Source organism: Poecile atricapillus, chromosome 20, assembly GCF_030490865.1.
Source record: "Poecile atricapillus isolate bPoeAtr1 chromosome 20, bPoeAtr1.hap1, whole genome shotgun sequence".
NCBI lineage: Eukaryota > Metazoa > Chordata > Aves > Passeriformes > Paridae > Poecile > Poecile atricapillus.
In genome coordinates, this window is record NC_081268.1 from 5224536 (window position 1) to 5239405 (window position 14870).

Genomic DNA, 14870 nt, shown 5'->3' on the forward strand with positions numbered 1-14870 from the left:
CTTGTGAAAACAACAAAGCAGCAACACTAAACAGTATCTGCAATTTTTCTGAGTATTATTTTTATCTGAACTTTCAAATTTTAACAAGAAAAACATAATGGGAGAGGTGTTGGTTATTGTAACCTCAAAATATTCTTCTAACTAGGAAAAACTTCTTAAGCCAGAGACTCAAAAGAAACCATGATGAACCCACAAAGATCTCATGGACCACAGATAAGCTTCTGATAAAACTTAGGCTCATTCACAATGCTTCACTGGGAGTGAAAAATGCATGTAACTACAGCATATTTTCAGTCAGAAATCAGCCTCAAAACATCACTTTCCATCCTCTCTTTAAATTCCACTTTCAGAATATGGTCTTTCAAGACCATAAATTCCACTTTAAATTCCACTTTCAAGAATATGGTCTTAGCCTCCCTACCTCTTTCAGGTGGCTTTATACCCCAGTCTCTAGCTCAGAGCACTAGTTTTTGGAACACTGGGGTTTCACTACTACTAGTGAGCATTGAACATGGAAAAGGCAAGTACAAAAGTAACATCCTAGCCAGTTTATATCTGAGAAACCTACTCAGCAGGAGTTGATTCTCCAAACTTGGGCCCTCCAAGACAGGGACCAGCTATTTATCCGTCATGGAAGAGCTCATTCCAGTGGAGGTCTCAAGCGAATCTGTAAGACAAGGCTTAACAAAACCAAAACTTCCACTGTAAACCTGGATTCAGTGCTAGAAGGGGTGGGATGCCTTCCCCCCTAGGAGATGATGCAGTCACTGCAACGTGCTTACACTTTATACCTGTTCCTAGAAAGAAAGAAAACTACTGAATTCCTAAACGTTGATGTTTATTGTACCTTATAATCCCAAATACCAGTAACATCAATATAGATGATTCAGTGCATATCTCACCCTTTACACACCCAGAAGACAGAAACCAAACAAAAAAACTTTCCTAACAAACCCCACAATTCCGAGCTCATTCAAACCCCTTAAGGGAACCTTGACTTTGGAGATGAGGGGTTTTTTTTGTAAAGATAAAACCCTCCAAATTCACAACCAACACGACTAAAACCACCCCCCCCGGAGAAGATGCTCAGCACGTGTCCCAGGACCCGCATTAGGGTTTCCCCAGCTTGCAGCACAGCTGCTCCCACACAGAAATGAGAAACTCCTTCTTGAACAAAAAAAAAAAAAAAAAAAAGCAAAAAAAAAAAAAAAAGCCTTAAAACATCTTTCCAAACCTACCAAACGAGCTCGCCCAGCGCACAAACTCCATCCTCGCTCCCCCCCGCCCCAGCTGCATTTCGGCCTCAGCGGCCCTTTTGTAGCTCCCGCACAATAACAAACCGGCCGAGCCTTCTGGATGCCACCCCCCCTCCCTTGTTTTGCTGATACACACACACACACGGCGCGACAAAAATATCTTTATGTCACACTCCAGACGACGAAAAAAAAACAACCTGCCTTTGCGGCGAGGAGCCCCCCGCCCCAGCTGCACCCGCCGGGGAGCGCAGCGGGGCGGGGGCGGTTCGGCCCGAGGGGCCGGAGCCCGGACAAGGGGCCCCGAGCCCGGGCGGCCCCGCCAGCGCCACCGGGAATGGGCCCGGCCAGGCCCCGCGGCGGCCCCGGCCCCGCAAGGAGAAGGGGGGCGGTTCACACAATAAACACCGGAGGCTACAGCAGCGCGAAATCGGGGTGAGTCTCCCCCCAACCCGCCCGGGGGACCCGCCCGAGCCGGGAGGCCGCGGGGTGCCGCAGCCGCTGGCTCCGGCTCCATTTTAGCGCTGCCTCGTCCCACCTTCCCTCTCCTTCCCCTTCCTCCTCCCCCCCGGCCCCACTCACCGCCCCGAATATCCGCGGCCGCCGCCGCCGCCGGCCCCCGATACCCACCTGTGGTGGTGGTGGGGAGCCGGGGGTGCCTGCGGAGCCGGGTGCGGAGGACCGATGGGCGCGGGGCGCGGCGGATGGCGGCGGATTGCGCGGGGCGGCGGCGGCAGCTGCAGCCGATCCGGGCACTCGCTGCCTCCTCCTCCTCCCGTGCCGGCCCGGCCCCGCCGCGCAGCGCCACCTGCAGGGCGCCGCCGGCACCGCGGGGGCGGCGCTGAGGGGGAGCTCCCTCAGGGGGGGCAGGAGCTGCTGGAGAGGGTCCTGCGGAGGCCACAGGGAGGATCTGGGGGCTGCAGCACCTCTCTGATGAGGAGACACTGCGGGAGCTGGGCCGGGTATGTCTGGAGAAGGGGAGGCTGAGGGGGGAATCTCAGCAATCCATGGAAATCTCTCCCCGCTGAGTCCGAGGATGGTGTCAGACTCTCTTCAGTGCCCGGTGACAGGATGAGGAGCAACGGCCATAAACTAAAAGACAAAAAGTTCCCCCTCAACATGAGGAAGAACTTCTTTAGGTTGAGGGTGGCAGAGCTCTGGGACAGGTGCCCAGGGAGGGTGTGGAGTCTCCCACTCTGGAGACATTCCAAACCCACCTGGGCACCTTCCTATGTCACCTGCTCCAGGTGACACTGCATTGATCTCCAGAGGTCCCTTCCAACCTCAATTAATCTGTGATTCTGTGAGCTCCCCTCAGAGGGACACAGGATGCTGGAGTGGGTCCAGGGCGAGGGCAACAAGGATGATTGCAGCACTGGAGCATCTCTCTTATAAGGCAGGGGTGGTCACTGCACCGTGCACAGCTACAACCACCCCAAGCTTGAACCCCCTGTACCAGGGACGATGTCTCCAAGGGGGTTCTGGAAGTTTTTTCCCTCACATTTTTATGACCCCAGAGCCATAGGGCAATGACAGGAGCAAGGGGTGATGACAGGACCATGAGGATTCCTGTCCAGTCTGAGGGGTCCAGAAAACACCAGTGAAGGCTTCCTGCTGTTGCCCCGTGGTTTCATGGGCGGCAGGTTCAAAGGCAACCTGGAGGAGCTGCCCCTTGGAAGGACTTCAGTCCAGAAATATCTTTTAATTTGTTCTCTCACTAAGGATGATGGAAACGAATGCAGTAGAGTGAGGCAGCCGTTCCTCTCCCAAAACACTCTACTGAGCCATAAAATGCCAATTGCCTCATCGGCAAACACACTCCCTGCTTAGACAAAATGAGCTTCAGGTCAACACAAACTGAGCAGCAGCACTGGCAAGAAATTTGTACTAAAGATAGTGTTGTAAAAGTTACTGCAAATTGCAGTTCCTCTGCCCAGTGGATCTTTTTTAGCTTTGGAGATGTAGTCTCCTTGCATCCAAGGACAGAGCAGCCTCCCTTTAATTCTCCTTCCCTGTCCTATAAGACACACAGGTGTCCATCAGTGTGACATTTGGTGACAGAAGGCCAGAGTGGAGGTACACACATGCATTTATTTCTTAGGGACTGTCCAGCAGTTCAGAAAAATCGTTCACTCACACACACATATATATATATATACACATATATATATATGGGACAAGCACCTGGGCAATTGCTGGTGTCATGCAAATGCACTCTTTAGCTTATTCATGGGTCACCAGTCATATGCTGCCATCCCACATGCCCTTGCCCATGAAGGGAAGGTGGCTTTAGAGGAATTTTGCAGCACATTTCCCCAGTGCAGGCAATGCCTCAGCAGGAACAGTTCCCACCTCTCTCCACATTACAGGAACAGCATAAGGCCAGGCACCCAGATCACTGCTCATGAGAGATATGTCTGATCTCAAACAGCCATCAAGAGTAATGCAGAGGGAAGAAATGCATGAACAGCTTTCTGGACCATATGGGATGTTCCTACAGTTGATCTACACTGCTATTGAAGTTGCCAGGCACTGAGCTACCAAGAGATGCACCAGTGCTGCTGAAAGCCATCATCTGGTTGTCAGATGTCCTTTTCTGCATATCAAGGTATTACACCACTCCTGCCCCCTTGGTGTCCCATCTCATCTTTCTAGAAGTGTTTTTTTTGCTTGTCCAGAGACAGGAGGCCAATGCCCTCCACTTCTTTCCCTACTGGACCCCACCCTCCTTCCTGACATTCCCAAACTCCTGCTCTCACCAACTCACTGGCAGCTGGGACATTAGTCTGGTCCACTTAATTTTTTCTTTCTCCATTGGTCAGAGAAGTACACACACATACAAGCAGCTCTTCTAACCTGCTTTCTGCCCATGCAAACCTCACTGTCCTCCACGGGAGCAGCTACAGGTGCACAGTCACAGGAAGCCACCCAAAGGCATTAACATTTCCCTTAGGGAGATCAGGAATGTGGGATCCCATCACTTTCAGTGACTCATGCAGACACTGACAACCCCCACCATCAGCAGGTGACTCACACAGGTTTGTCCAGGTCAGCACTATCCACACCTGCTGCTGTAATAAGCAGTTCTCTGAAGGTCTCCCGTGCATCTCCAAGGCAATGATCCAAGGCCAAGGGAATAGACGCAGCAATTAATGAAAAAATTAATGCAAACTGTTGTGGCGATCAAAAGGCCAAAGTAAACAAATGAAAAACAATTGTACTTTCATTACCAGGTGTGTACACTGCAGTGCCCACAAGCTCCTGGCTTTTCCACCTGTCCCCAGCAGTGTGCCAGAGCCAGCTCTGAAATTCTGCAAGTCTGGCTCAGGACAGCATCAGGGCTGGATTTTCCACCCCCTCGCTGTTCAAAGCTGGGCACCATCTGGATAGTCAGAGGACATTTCTTGTCTCTACTGCCACAGGAGAGAGTGTGGCTCCTTTATATCCTGGTCAACTACATGTGGTCCATGGGGACACCCATGGATCAGACCTTGGCATAAAGTGAGGAATTTCTTCTGGTGCTCTTTAAAAGACCTGCACCACCTCTCACCAACATATGTATAAATCAAAACAACTGGTTTGAGAGCTGTGAGAGCTGGTAGGATTAGACCCACAACAGAGAGAGAGGAGCATCAACAATGAGAAGTGGTTTGGGCAGAGACTGAAGAACAGGTTTCATCTGGATGAAATTCAGTGCATAGCTCTATGCATGATCTATTCTGGAAAATCAACTCACCCACTCTGATTTTTCACCTGTTCCAGAGTCCTTACCAAATTTTCTTGACATGAGAGTCAAGCTCAGGAGTGTTCTGCTTCTTCCTTGCAGGACTAATTACAAGAGAGAGCAGAAATCCTGCTGTGTGCTTCATCCTTCCACTAGTGAGAAATCTGCCAAACACAAAATACCCATTACAGAGGACTTACAGCCCTAGTATAGGATATACATTTACAGAAATGTCTTCTGATATAAGGCCTCCTAGAAATAATAGAATTTCTATTATATTCTACAGCTTCTACAAAAATTTTCTCTGAATCCATCAATCCCTGCCCCTGCCTTGCACCGAGCAGGGTGATTTACAGGCTCAATGCTCCTGTGCCATTTTGCTATCACTTTGTTCAGCTGTAAACGGCAGCCTGCTCCACAGGACAGGGCCTTACTGCCCTCAGTCATTCACAAAACTCCACAACATACTTGGAAAAAGCAAAGTGATCCTTCTCTGTTCCCCATCCAGAGGCCATTTGGCACCACAAAGTACCCATTTATCTTAGAGGGTCAGGTCACAGTCCTTCCAGTTTTCCATCTGTCTCAGACAGCAGCCAACATCAGCTGCTGCAGGGGAAACACTCAATGGTCAGTTGTGGAATAACCTGTCCACAGGAGAATATGCTTTCTAATTCCATGAGGTAGGACCTGCTTATGCCCTGAAGCATGAAAATCATTTCAAATTCAGTTGTGTCTAAATCAAGAATGCCTCATGCCTGCACTGACTTCATTAACTCATCTGAGACAGCTACTGGGAAATTGAAGCCTGCAACTAAGTGAGCAGGGCCTTAGGACCCAAAACCCAGTCAGCAAGAACATCAATAGAGTTGAGCTGTCATATTTGAGAGGTGGGAGAGAAGACATGAGTAGTTCTGACAGCTCTCTCTAATCCCACGTATGAGGCTGTGTTATCCAAATATAAGGAAATGTTTTGAAAGCCAGACCTCAAGTAGAACAAAGGGACATTGGGTCTCACATATAAAAGAGTTTTCCCCCTCTTAAATAAGACCTAATATCAATAGAGATGCTTTTTAAGAAGAAAGAGGTATTCTGATGAGAGAGGAAGCTGGAGTCTCTCACCTGTCTAAGCTGAAATAGAGTATGAAATACTGTGAATGGGAAAATAATATGACAACACAGGAATCTTGGCCTTTACTCCAAACTGGGTTACTTGTAATAATTGTGTTACTTACTGCTTCTTCTAGCTGCTGGATCAGGTAAAGGCTGTTGATTTTTATTCCTTTGCAGCCCATGGGAATTGCAGGCTCTGTATGAAAACAAGAGGCCATGGAAATGTTTGTTTGCCAGGCTATTGTTTGTCCTTTTAAAGGCTGCAGACCCACTCCATTCTTCATGAGAAAATGCTGGCTGCCTGAAGGACAAACCAAACTTACTATTTAAGGCACTAAAAATGGAAATCATTTAAAACAGAGCTGATTAAAAGGAAGAAACTATTCTTCCAATGAGAAGAGAAATGAATTGCTTTCAGCTGGCCTGAGCACTGAGCTTTGCTTGCAACAAAAACCAAATACCAGTTGCCTGATAGTGCAAGTATTTTGGAGGCACTTCATCGACCATGACTTCAGTTTTTCCTTGTGCATGACTGCAAAACAAGTCTACTGCTCCTGCTCATCCTGGCTTGGTGATTTTTTTCTTTGGCTGGGCTGTTCAGAAGACAGCAAGGCTGTTCTTTAGGCAGATTTTAAAGCCCAGCCTTGCTATACCCACTTGGAAACCCTCACACAACCTTGGTTACTTAAATAAAAGGAGGTTCAAGAAAAAAAAAAAAATCAGGAAACAGCACACACCTTTCTTACAATGTGACAGCTTGTATTCTTCAAATGACTCCAAAGATTGTTGGTGACATGATAAGTTTTCAGCACATTCAGAAAAAAGGGGAAATGGGGAGATGGAAGTGCAAGCACTAAAGTTTTGTCAAGCAAAGATTTGGGTGTCTTGTCAATACAACACACTTCCAAGACATGCAGAAAAACACTTATAGAAGCACCTGGGGTTTTTTCAGTTAGCACCTCTGTTTGCTTTATCAAAGCCCCCTTCATCAAAGAGGTTGGAAAAAACCCATCCAAGAAAAATAAGGGGATTCAGTTATTCAACATAGGGTCCTAGCAGGTATATCTCAAAACACAAGGAATATTTCTGAGGAAGGCAAAACATTCCTTTATTAGATCAACCTCTTATGACAATTCATAATATGAATATATCAAACTTCTTTCACTCTAAATCTGAAGATCAGTCCAGATTTAAACTACAAAATAATTTTGTTTCCTATCTTGAAACTCTCATAATGACTATAGTTGTGATCAGGATGTGAGTTCAAGGGCACAATGGGTTCATAGTTTCAACCTTCCATCACAACAATCTGATTCCTCCCCTCCATCCGTAGCAAGACAGTGGCTGTTCCACAGTTCAAAAATATCTTGCTTCACTCTGACAAAGGGAACTATCAGCTGCTTCTGGATGCGCTGGAGCTGATGAGAATGGGTGGATTTTGGTAGAGCTTCAGCCCCTGCTGTAAACAGCCAGCTGTCCCTGCTGAGCGTGGCTCTGATCAGTGACAGGATGATCACAGCCCAGCCAGTATGTGAATCCTGCACACGTGCAGAGACAGAAATGGTAACTGCAATTAACAGGCTGCGGGAAGAACTTCCACAGCCCCAAAGCCACCGCCGTTGTTTGGAACACCTCTAGAGCTACAGCATTTCCTTTTCCTTGGGGAATTAATGAAATAACTCTCTAGTGAGTGTTTTTTTCTCATTACTAGATTTGTCCCTTCTGTCTCAGGAGATCACACGTGGTCCCTTTTGAGTTCAGCTTCTTTAATTATTAGCACGATTCCTAATTTCAGTGGATGCTAACTACCTCTGCTCAGGGAAAACACAGCATCAGCCCCAAAAACTCCATCCTGCCTCTCTGTCCCTGTGTCCCTGCTCCCTTCGAGAAGGGCCACATGGCTCGGGGTGTAACTTCCCACGGGACTTTGGTTTGTGGTGGGGGCACAAGGCGCAGCTCCCGGGACTCGGGGGGGTCGCAGGGCCGGGAGCATCGCCGTGCCGGAGGCTGCTCGGGGCTGCCCTCCCAGGGCCGCAATCCGGGGCGGCGGCGACATCCCGCCGTGTCCCCACTAGATGGAGCGACAAACCCAGCCTAGAGCCGCCGGCTCTCCCCGGTGTCCCCGGTCCTGGCTGCTGCGCGCCCCGCTGCTCGGGGGGCTCGAAGGGCTCCCCCATCTCCACCCTCTGTGCCGGGAGGACTGCCCAGGGTCCCCGGGGTACGCTGGGCTCACACCCCCGCTGGTGCTCAAAGAGGCGACCGAGGTGTCGAGTAAATGCTTTGCCATGTGCGAGTGGGTTTTTCTTGATGCTGTGAGCACCTCAAAAAAGCTAAACTTTGCTGTTTAGAACGCAGGGAGTTGTAATGAACCTGGCTAGCAAGTAGCAGCCCTGGTGAACACAGCCGGACTCACTCTCACACCAAATCACCCTGCAGCTTTGCTGAGCCCCTGGGGCCAGGGGTGTTTGTGTTATGTGGTGGGGATGTGGATGTGCTACAGCCCACCCTGGGCACGAGGAGAGCTGGGCAGCTCTGGTCTGTGCTCGCCAGGGCTGGCAGGGACCCTTAGGACACTGCCTGTGGCCCGGGTGCTCCCTTTGGAATAGACCAAAGTCAGATTGCATCATCACCACAGTTTTGTTGAATGTGCCATTCTTTCCCCTCAGCTCATCTCCAAGGGATCTGTGGCTCATCTGCTTTGCCATCACAAGCCTGGGAAAGGGGAGCATAGGCAAAGGCAAAGGTTCAGCAGAGAGAGATGGGAACTCAGAGGCTGGCAGATCCTGTCCTGTCCAAATAGACACAGGGGCCAAGTGCCACCAGGGTTTGCAGCAGCCTGGGGACACCCAGTGTGTCCCAGCCTGGGGAGGGGGTAGGTGGCACTGCTGACACCACACTCCAGGAGGCCAAACTCACCTATCCTGCAGCCTGAACAAGGACTGATTTTAGACATAAAAAAACAGAGGATGTGGGACAAGGATCCAATGAGACTGATTTCAGCAGGAGCCTCTACTGTGCTGCAGGAGTACAGAGACCTTGGGTCTCTCCAGACCCTTCCATGAGCCTCACAGCATTCTTGCCCAGCCCTGTGGGTGAGCAATGGGGTGTGGGGGTGGGCAGGAAGGAGCTCCTGCCCTTGCCTGGGATGTGCATCTCACTTCCAAACGGAGGAGAGCCAGGCGGTGCCAGGGCTGGCAGGCGCTACGGTGGGAGCACAGCCAGGGGGTTATTAATAACCTGCTGAGTCAGGGGGGGCTCTTGGGTTTCAGGATCACAAGACAGGCGCCGAGCAGATCAGATGGATCTCCCTCATTCCTACTTTTTACATTGACAGGGACAACTGCTAAGATGGCCTTGTTCTATTTGCAGGACAGCTCAGCCCCATCCTGACAGTCACTGCACCCAGCAGGGATGCAGGGTGAAGACTGGAGCTGCAATGACCCCAAAAATACAAGTACTGTCCTAAAGGAATTAAACAAGGGGGCAGGAGCAAAGACACACAGGATTGATCAGCTATGTCAGGACACAGCAGCCATTACAGCCCTGCTCCTCCTCAATGTAATAAAATCACATCATGGAGAGAAAAATGAGTACCACAGGCCTCCCGTCCTGCTTCCCTGCAGGGTCCTCTCTACAACCCCAAAAAGGTTGTGGCTGAGGTTGGCAGTCCGCTCCTACCCAATAGGATGGTGCCAAGGACATCATAAGATGCAAAGAGCATTTGGAGGATCTTGCAAACGTGCACATTGCAGTGTCTAATTTCAAGAGTTTTGCAGGGGATGAAAAGCCTCAGGGGATAGGGCATCTCTAGCAAGCTTGGGATGGGATCAGACCTCCCAGAAAGAACATTGTCCCAGCCTGGCTGCCACAAGATCACCTGTGTTTCTGTTGAAGCTCTTGGCTGAGACAGGCTGAGCTGTGCTCTGGGGTGATTCCTTATGCATCACTATGGAAAAGTAATCAGTGATGTGGAACAGATTAACTTTCAGATGCAGCAGCCCATGGTAGCATTGCAGCTGAACAGTTTCTCTCGCAAACATAGTCCAAGAGCAGATGGAGTGGCAGAGAACCATGCCCAGGTCTGAGCCTGGCCCTCGGGGGTGCTGTTAGGGCAGGGGGCGCAGGGACCCCTTGCTCCCATCCCTCACTGCTCTCTGTGCTGGGATCTGAGCACTCCCAGAGCTCCTCAGGGCCACTTCCAAACGGAGGAGAGCCAGGCGGTGGCTCACCAGGCCACTGGTGTGAGGGTTTGCTTGGCCCTGCTCTTCTTTCTCCACCCTAACCCCCAGGTGTGCTGGAACACAGTTATCTGTCAGGAAGGAGAGCACTCTGGCTCTTGCTGGCAGAGCGTTTCAGGCTGGCAACATCTCCAACAGCTATTTTTTCACCCAGGTCAGGACCAAAATAAGCCTGTCTCACCCATCCCCAGCAGCTGTTACAGACATCACCCTGGCCATGCCGGTGTTTCCTGGCCCCTCTCCTGTCACAGTGCTCAAATCCCGGTGCCTGCAATTGCTGTTGCTGTAGCTGCCACTTGCAGTGGCTGAAATAAGTGAAGTGCTGAAGCTATGCTTGACTCCTGTGTCCCCAGAGAGGTCTCATTTCATTGTATCAGGCTGGCTGAGCCGCTGAGCCCCGTTCAGTTCAATTAGCCCAATAGCACTCCAATCCTATTTACCTTTATAAATGTGTGAGCATCCTACTGCTTCCCACAGCAGTCAGATTAAAGGGTGAGCAAGGAATCACAGGCTGCATCCCTTGCAGGGCAGACCCACAGCAGTGTATTTCCTGCAGTGAGTAAACTGAGACACAGATAAAACCATATGCAAGGGACACAGCAAACCTCATTGAGTTGAAAGCAGCCTGCAGTGGTAACCCCCAAATTAGCCAGAAACCCCGTCTTTACTTTTTAGTTTTAAATAAATATTTTACATTTTAGGTGATGCATCTTTTGGCAGATAGAAGATAGAAGAGCCAGGAAAGTCCTTTTTGACTAAGTGCTCCCTCCCAGCAGGACCTGTCCTTAGGTCCATGTTCCTCACTTGGATTTTAACAATCATTAACCATCTCAACACATTCCAGCACTTAAATGGGCTCCTTGAGGGGGAGAGATAAGGTATCAGCTTTCCGGTTCATCTTGCCAGCCTGTCTGCAGCAGATAAGCATGTTGGGCAGCAGGAAAAAGGTTATCTAGAAAGGAAGCTGAGCAACGGTTGCTGTTATTGCAGGAGGCTTTGAAAAAAGTCACCCCACCAGGAATCCCACAACCCACACAAGCCCTTCCCGGTGGAACGTGATTGATGGTTGGAGTCCAGCTGTGCCTTCCTCCCGGGGTGGGAGGCATCTTCCCGTCGGGGAGGGCAGAGCTGCCGAGGTCATGCTCTCCCAGGGAAGGTCATATCAGAGACAGGTGCCCAGAAACCTGTTGTTTTCTCTCTCCTGCCCTGCCCCTGCTCTGAGGAATAGCATCAGGAGGGGTTTGGATCAGCATCTCTGCTGCCCCTTGAGCACATCTTGAATGTTTCTGGGCTGAGGAGTCTGCAAGGGGGAGCTTTTCTGCCCAGAACTGAGGAACTGCTGTTCTGGGTTGTGCATGGAAACCAGCACTGTTCTCCCACTGATCACTGCAAGAGCAGAAAGGAACTTCTGAGAATTCTCAGCCTTTCTTAGCCCAAGTATCACCTTGCTTTTTGTGATGGGAGAGGAGAAACAAGCCACGTTGGGAATGGAGGTTCATTTACCCCTAGTGAAAGATGTGCCTTTCCTTTGGACAACTGCATGTTCATTCATCTTCCTGCCTGTACTGTGTTTGCTTTTTTGAAGTTGTAGAAACGATGCATATCAGCTAGGGAAAAAAAAAAAAAAAAAAAAAAAAAAAAAAAAAAAAAAAAAAGGCAAAAAGCAGCTATTTCCACTCAAATTCCCAGATCCCCTTTCTGCCTTCTTGTTATCACCCAAGGACAAAAGACCCCTGATCACAGACATGCTGGTTCAGGAAATGGCCTAAATCATGGGCTGCAGAACAATTACTGGAGCAAATCCTGCCAGGAAGTGCTCTGAACCCACTCAGCCACCCTCTCTACCCTCTGGACCTGCCACCTCCCTCCTGCCTCCCCTTCCAAGGCATCCCTCCACATGCTCCTGTATTTTGCTGATTCCCATTAATCTGTGTTTTATATAACCCCTGTGCTGGACACAAAAGCGATGCATTACTGTGCTATTAATACACAACTCAAGGTTTAGGATTTAAAGCAAATAAACCTCCCCACAGCCAGGGGAAGCAATCCATGACAAACCAGTGCTGGCAGCTCCAAGGTGCAAATCCCAGTGGAGAGCAGGTATCAACTCTGGACCCACACCCAGATACCAGAGGCTGATTCCTTCATCACTACTGCATTGAGTGTGTTTAACTATTGCATAGCTCCTTGGCTGGAAGCAAACATCACTAAATGTCCAGAGCACTTTGGGCTCTGGGCAAATGTTTCATGAACATCCATCATTTTAGCCTTCAGCTTCTGTTCCCATTGCTTTTCATTTAATTAATTTCTACGGGTCTGGCTTACCAGCACTGATGGTCTTGCACAAAACTGCTAATCCTGGGAGAAGAGAGGAAGTCAGAGAGAGTCCCAAGGGCACGGGGATATTGGAGGGATGGGGACTCAGGGAAGTTTCTGGGGAATGGAAACCATCTGCACCTGTTTGAAATTTGTTAGAAAAACTGGGATAGATCCCTGTGCAAAGCCCAAGTCCCATCCTCCAGAGAAGATCAGAGGAAGCACAGGGTAAAGGGAAGAGCACTGGCGTTTCCAATGGCCCTGAGCCCATGGCTGCAGGGCTCCCAAGCGTGATCCCGCTTGCCCAGAGCTCTGGAGCCTCCTGGGAGCTTCAGCCAATTTGCTCCACTGCAATTAGCACTTCCTCATGGCCAGACTGTGAACAAAGGCTGTAATACCACCCAGCCTGCTAAGAACCAGGTATTTTCCAGGGAAAGCTCTTCTTTGGCAGAGTTGGGCCCCCCCAGGCCATTCAGCATCTCCTCTCTGGAGCAGGGTTCAGGCAGGGATCAGCCTCGCTCAGGCTGTGTGAGGTTAATGGATTTCAAGTGACTCCTGTGATTAACTTTTCCTAAATCTCCAATTCTTTCGTGCCTTCTATTTTTATAAAAAGAAAAGGGAGGGAGGTGGTATTTACAAGGGATTTCACTCAAATAATGAAATAAATGTGATCAGCTGAGGGACCTTTAATCCGCTTTGATTCCTGTGTCCTGGGGAATGAACGAGCACAGAGATCTTTGCTGCTCCGAGTCCCAGCGAGGCATGGAAGGAAACAACCCCATCCCTGCCTGTCTGGGGGGCAGAGCCCCAGCATCACCCCTAAATCAAGCACTGTATGCTCATAGGACACAGGAACATCAGCCAGGCACTTGGGTCAACACCAGAGAAAAACATCTCTGGCCACCTGCTCCCACCCTGCAGCCTCTATGTCCAGGTCTCTGCCAGAAGTCCGGTGTGCTGAGGCAAGGGCCTCATCTCTAGTTTAGGTGACCAAAAATACATAAAAGGCATCATCTGTGTTCATCAATCTTTTGTGTTACAGCACCCTCTGGAATATATGCATGTGAATGGGAGACATCGTCCCAACTCCTTAGGCTTTGCCCAATATATTAAACTTTTAGCCGGGAAATTACATGGTTAATTATCACTTTAATTAAAAATCCTAACTGAAAACCATGCAGGTTTTCCTAATTCCTAATTGGAATGAAACCTTAGATCTTCTACAGTGAGTTTGTGGCTGCCAGGGACATCCTGTGTGGCTTGGTGCTGCAATGTCAGGGCTGTGACAGGAGCTGGGGCCACTGCAGAGAGCTCCTGGGAGCAAGATAAACCCATGGGTCCCTTCACCCCCCTCAGAAACATCCTGACTGAATAAAAGGAGTGTGTTTGCCTGAGAAAACCCAGCCTGGGGTAGAGCCACACCTGTGCTGCTGCTGGGAGACCTTATATGACAGCCTTTCTAATTCTCCCCTCAATCCCCAAATCTGCCAACCCATCCTCCACCATCTCCCTCCCACTGAGCTGCCTCATCCTGGGAAGGACAACGAGTCACCCCTTCCTGGGGGACAGAGAGAGCCCCACCATGGCAGGGAGGGCAGCATAGCCCTGATGTGGGAAAGGATTTATCCCATCTTCATTTCAGCACAGCCCCAGCCACAAATATACAAAACAGTTTGTCAGGAAAAAAACATCAGCTTAGACTGAGGAGAGGAGAACTAAACACCCCAGGCGTGATTGCCACATATGCCCAAAGATATAATCCAGATTTGCCACTTGCCCTGGCCCTGGTCCCCTTTTCTTTTTTTTTTTTTTTTTTTTAATTTAATAAATTAAAATCTCTTTTTGCCGCTGAGCATAATCAGCATTAGGGCGAGGGAAGGAGGGGCCTTTCACTGTCCCCTGCAGGATCACACAGGAAATCATCATTACAGCAGCCTGGGACTCTCCCAGTGGCACCATGGAGTGCTGATAGCAGCAGTCCCCAACCCACACACTGTATTTGCCTCCTCCTGGCCATTTTCTTAATTAATATGTTAGATGAACTGAAAGGCAGAAGATGTCATGGTCAGTACTTGTTCATTCCTTCTGGCTGGACAGGTCTTGGCTTGGAAGGACCGCTCCTCCTCCCAAGCCTCACAGGCTGTGTGGCTGAATTTGGGGATCTGAAGGTTCAGGCAAAACACATTCCTGGACAATCCTGAAGGAGTGCAAACCACTTGGCCTTTTGTC

At 49.6% G+C, this 14870-nt stretch overlaps 1 protein-coding gene and 1 long non-coding RNA gene across 10 annotated transcripts in view; one reads left to right on the forward strand and one right to left on the reverse strand.

Moving 5' to 3' along the window:
- Positions 1-2035, reverse strand: part of PRRC2B (proline rich coiled-coil 2B) — a 46481-nt gene extending 44446 nt beyond the window's left edge. For 7 of the 9 annotated variants that reach the window (XR_009279209.1, XR_009279210.1, XM_058853839.1 and 4 more), the window contains exon 1: positions 1836-2035. The gene's annotated coding sequence lies outside the window, so the exon portion shown is untranslated. The remainder of the gene's footprint in view (positions 1-1835) is intronic. The other 2 variants (XM_058853840.1, XM_058853841.1) reach the window with 2 other exon arrangements.
- LOC131586706 (uncharacterized) lies at positions 1474-6704 on the forward strand. The gene is made up of 3 exons (XR_009279212.1): positions 1474-1688; positions 3685-3861; positions 6265-6704. It is a non-coding gene; the product is annotated as an uncharacterized LOC131586706 (long non-coding RNA).
- The last annotated feature ends 8166 nt before the right edge of the window (positions 6705-14870 follow it).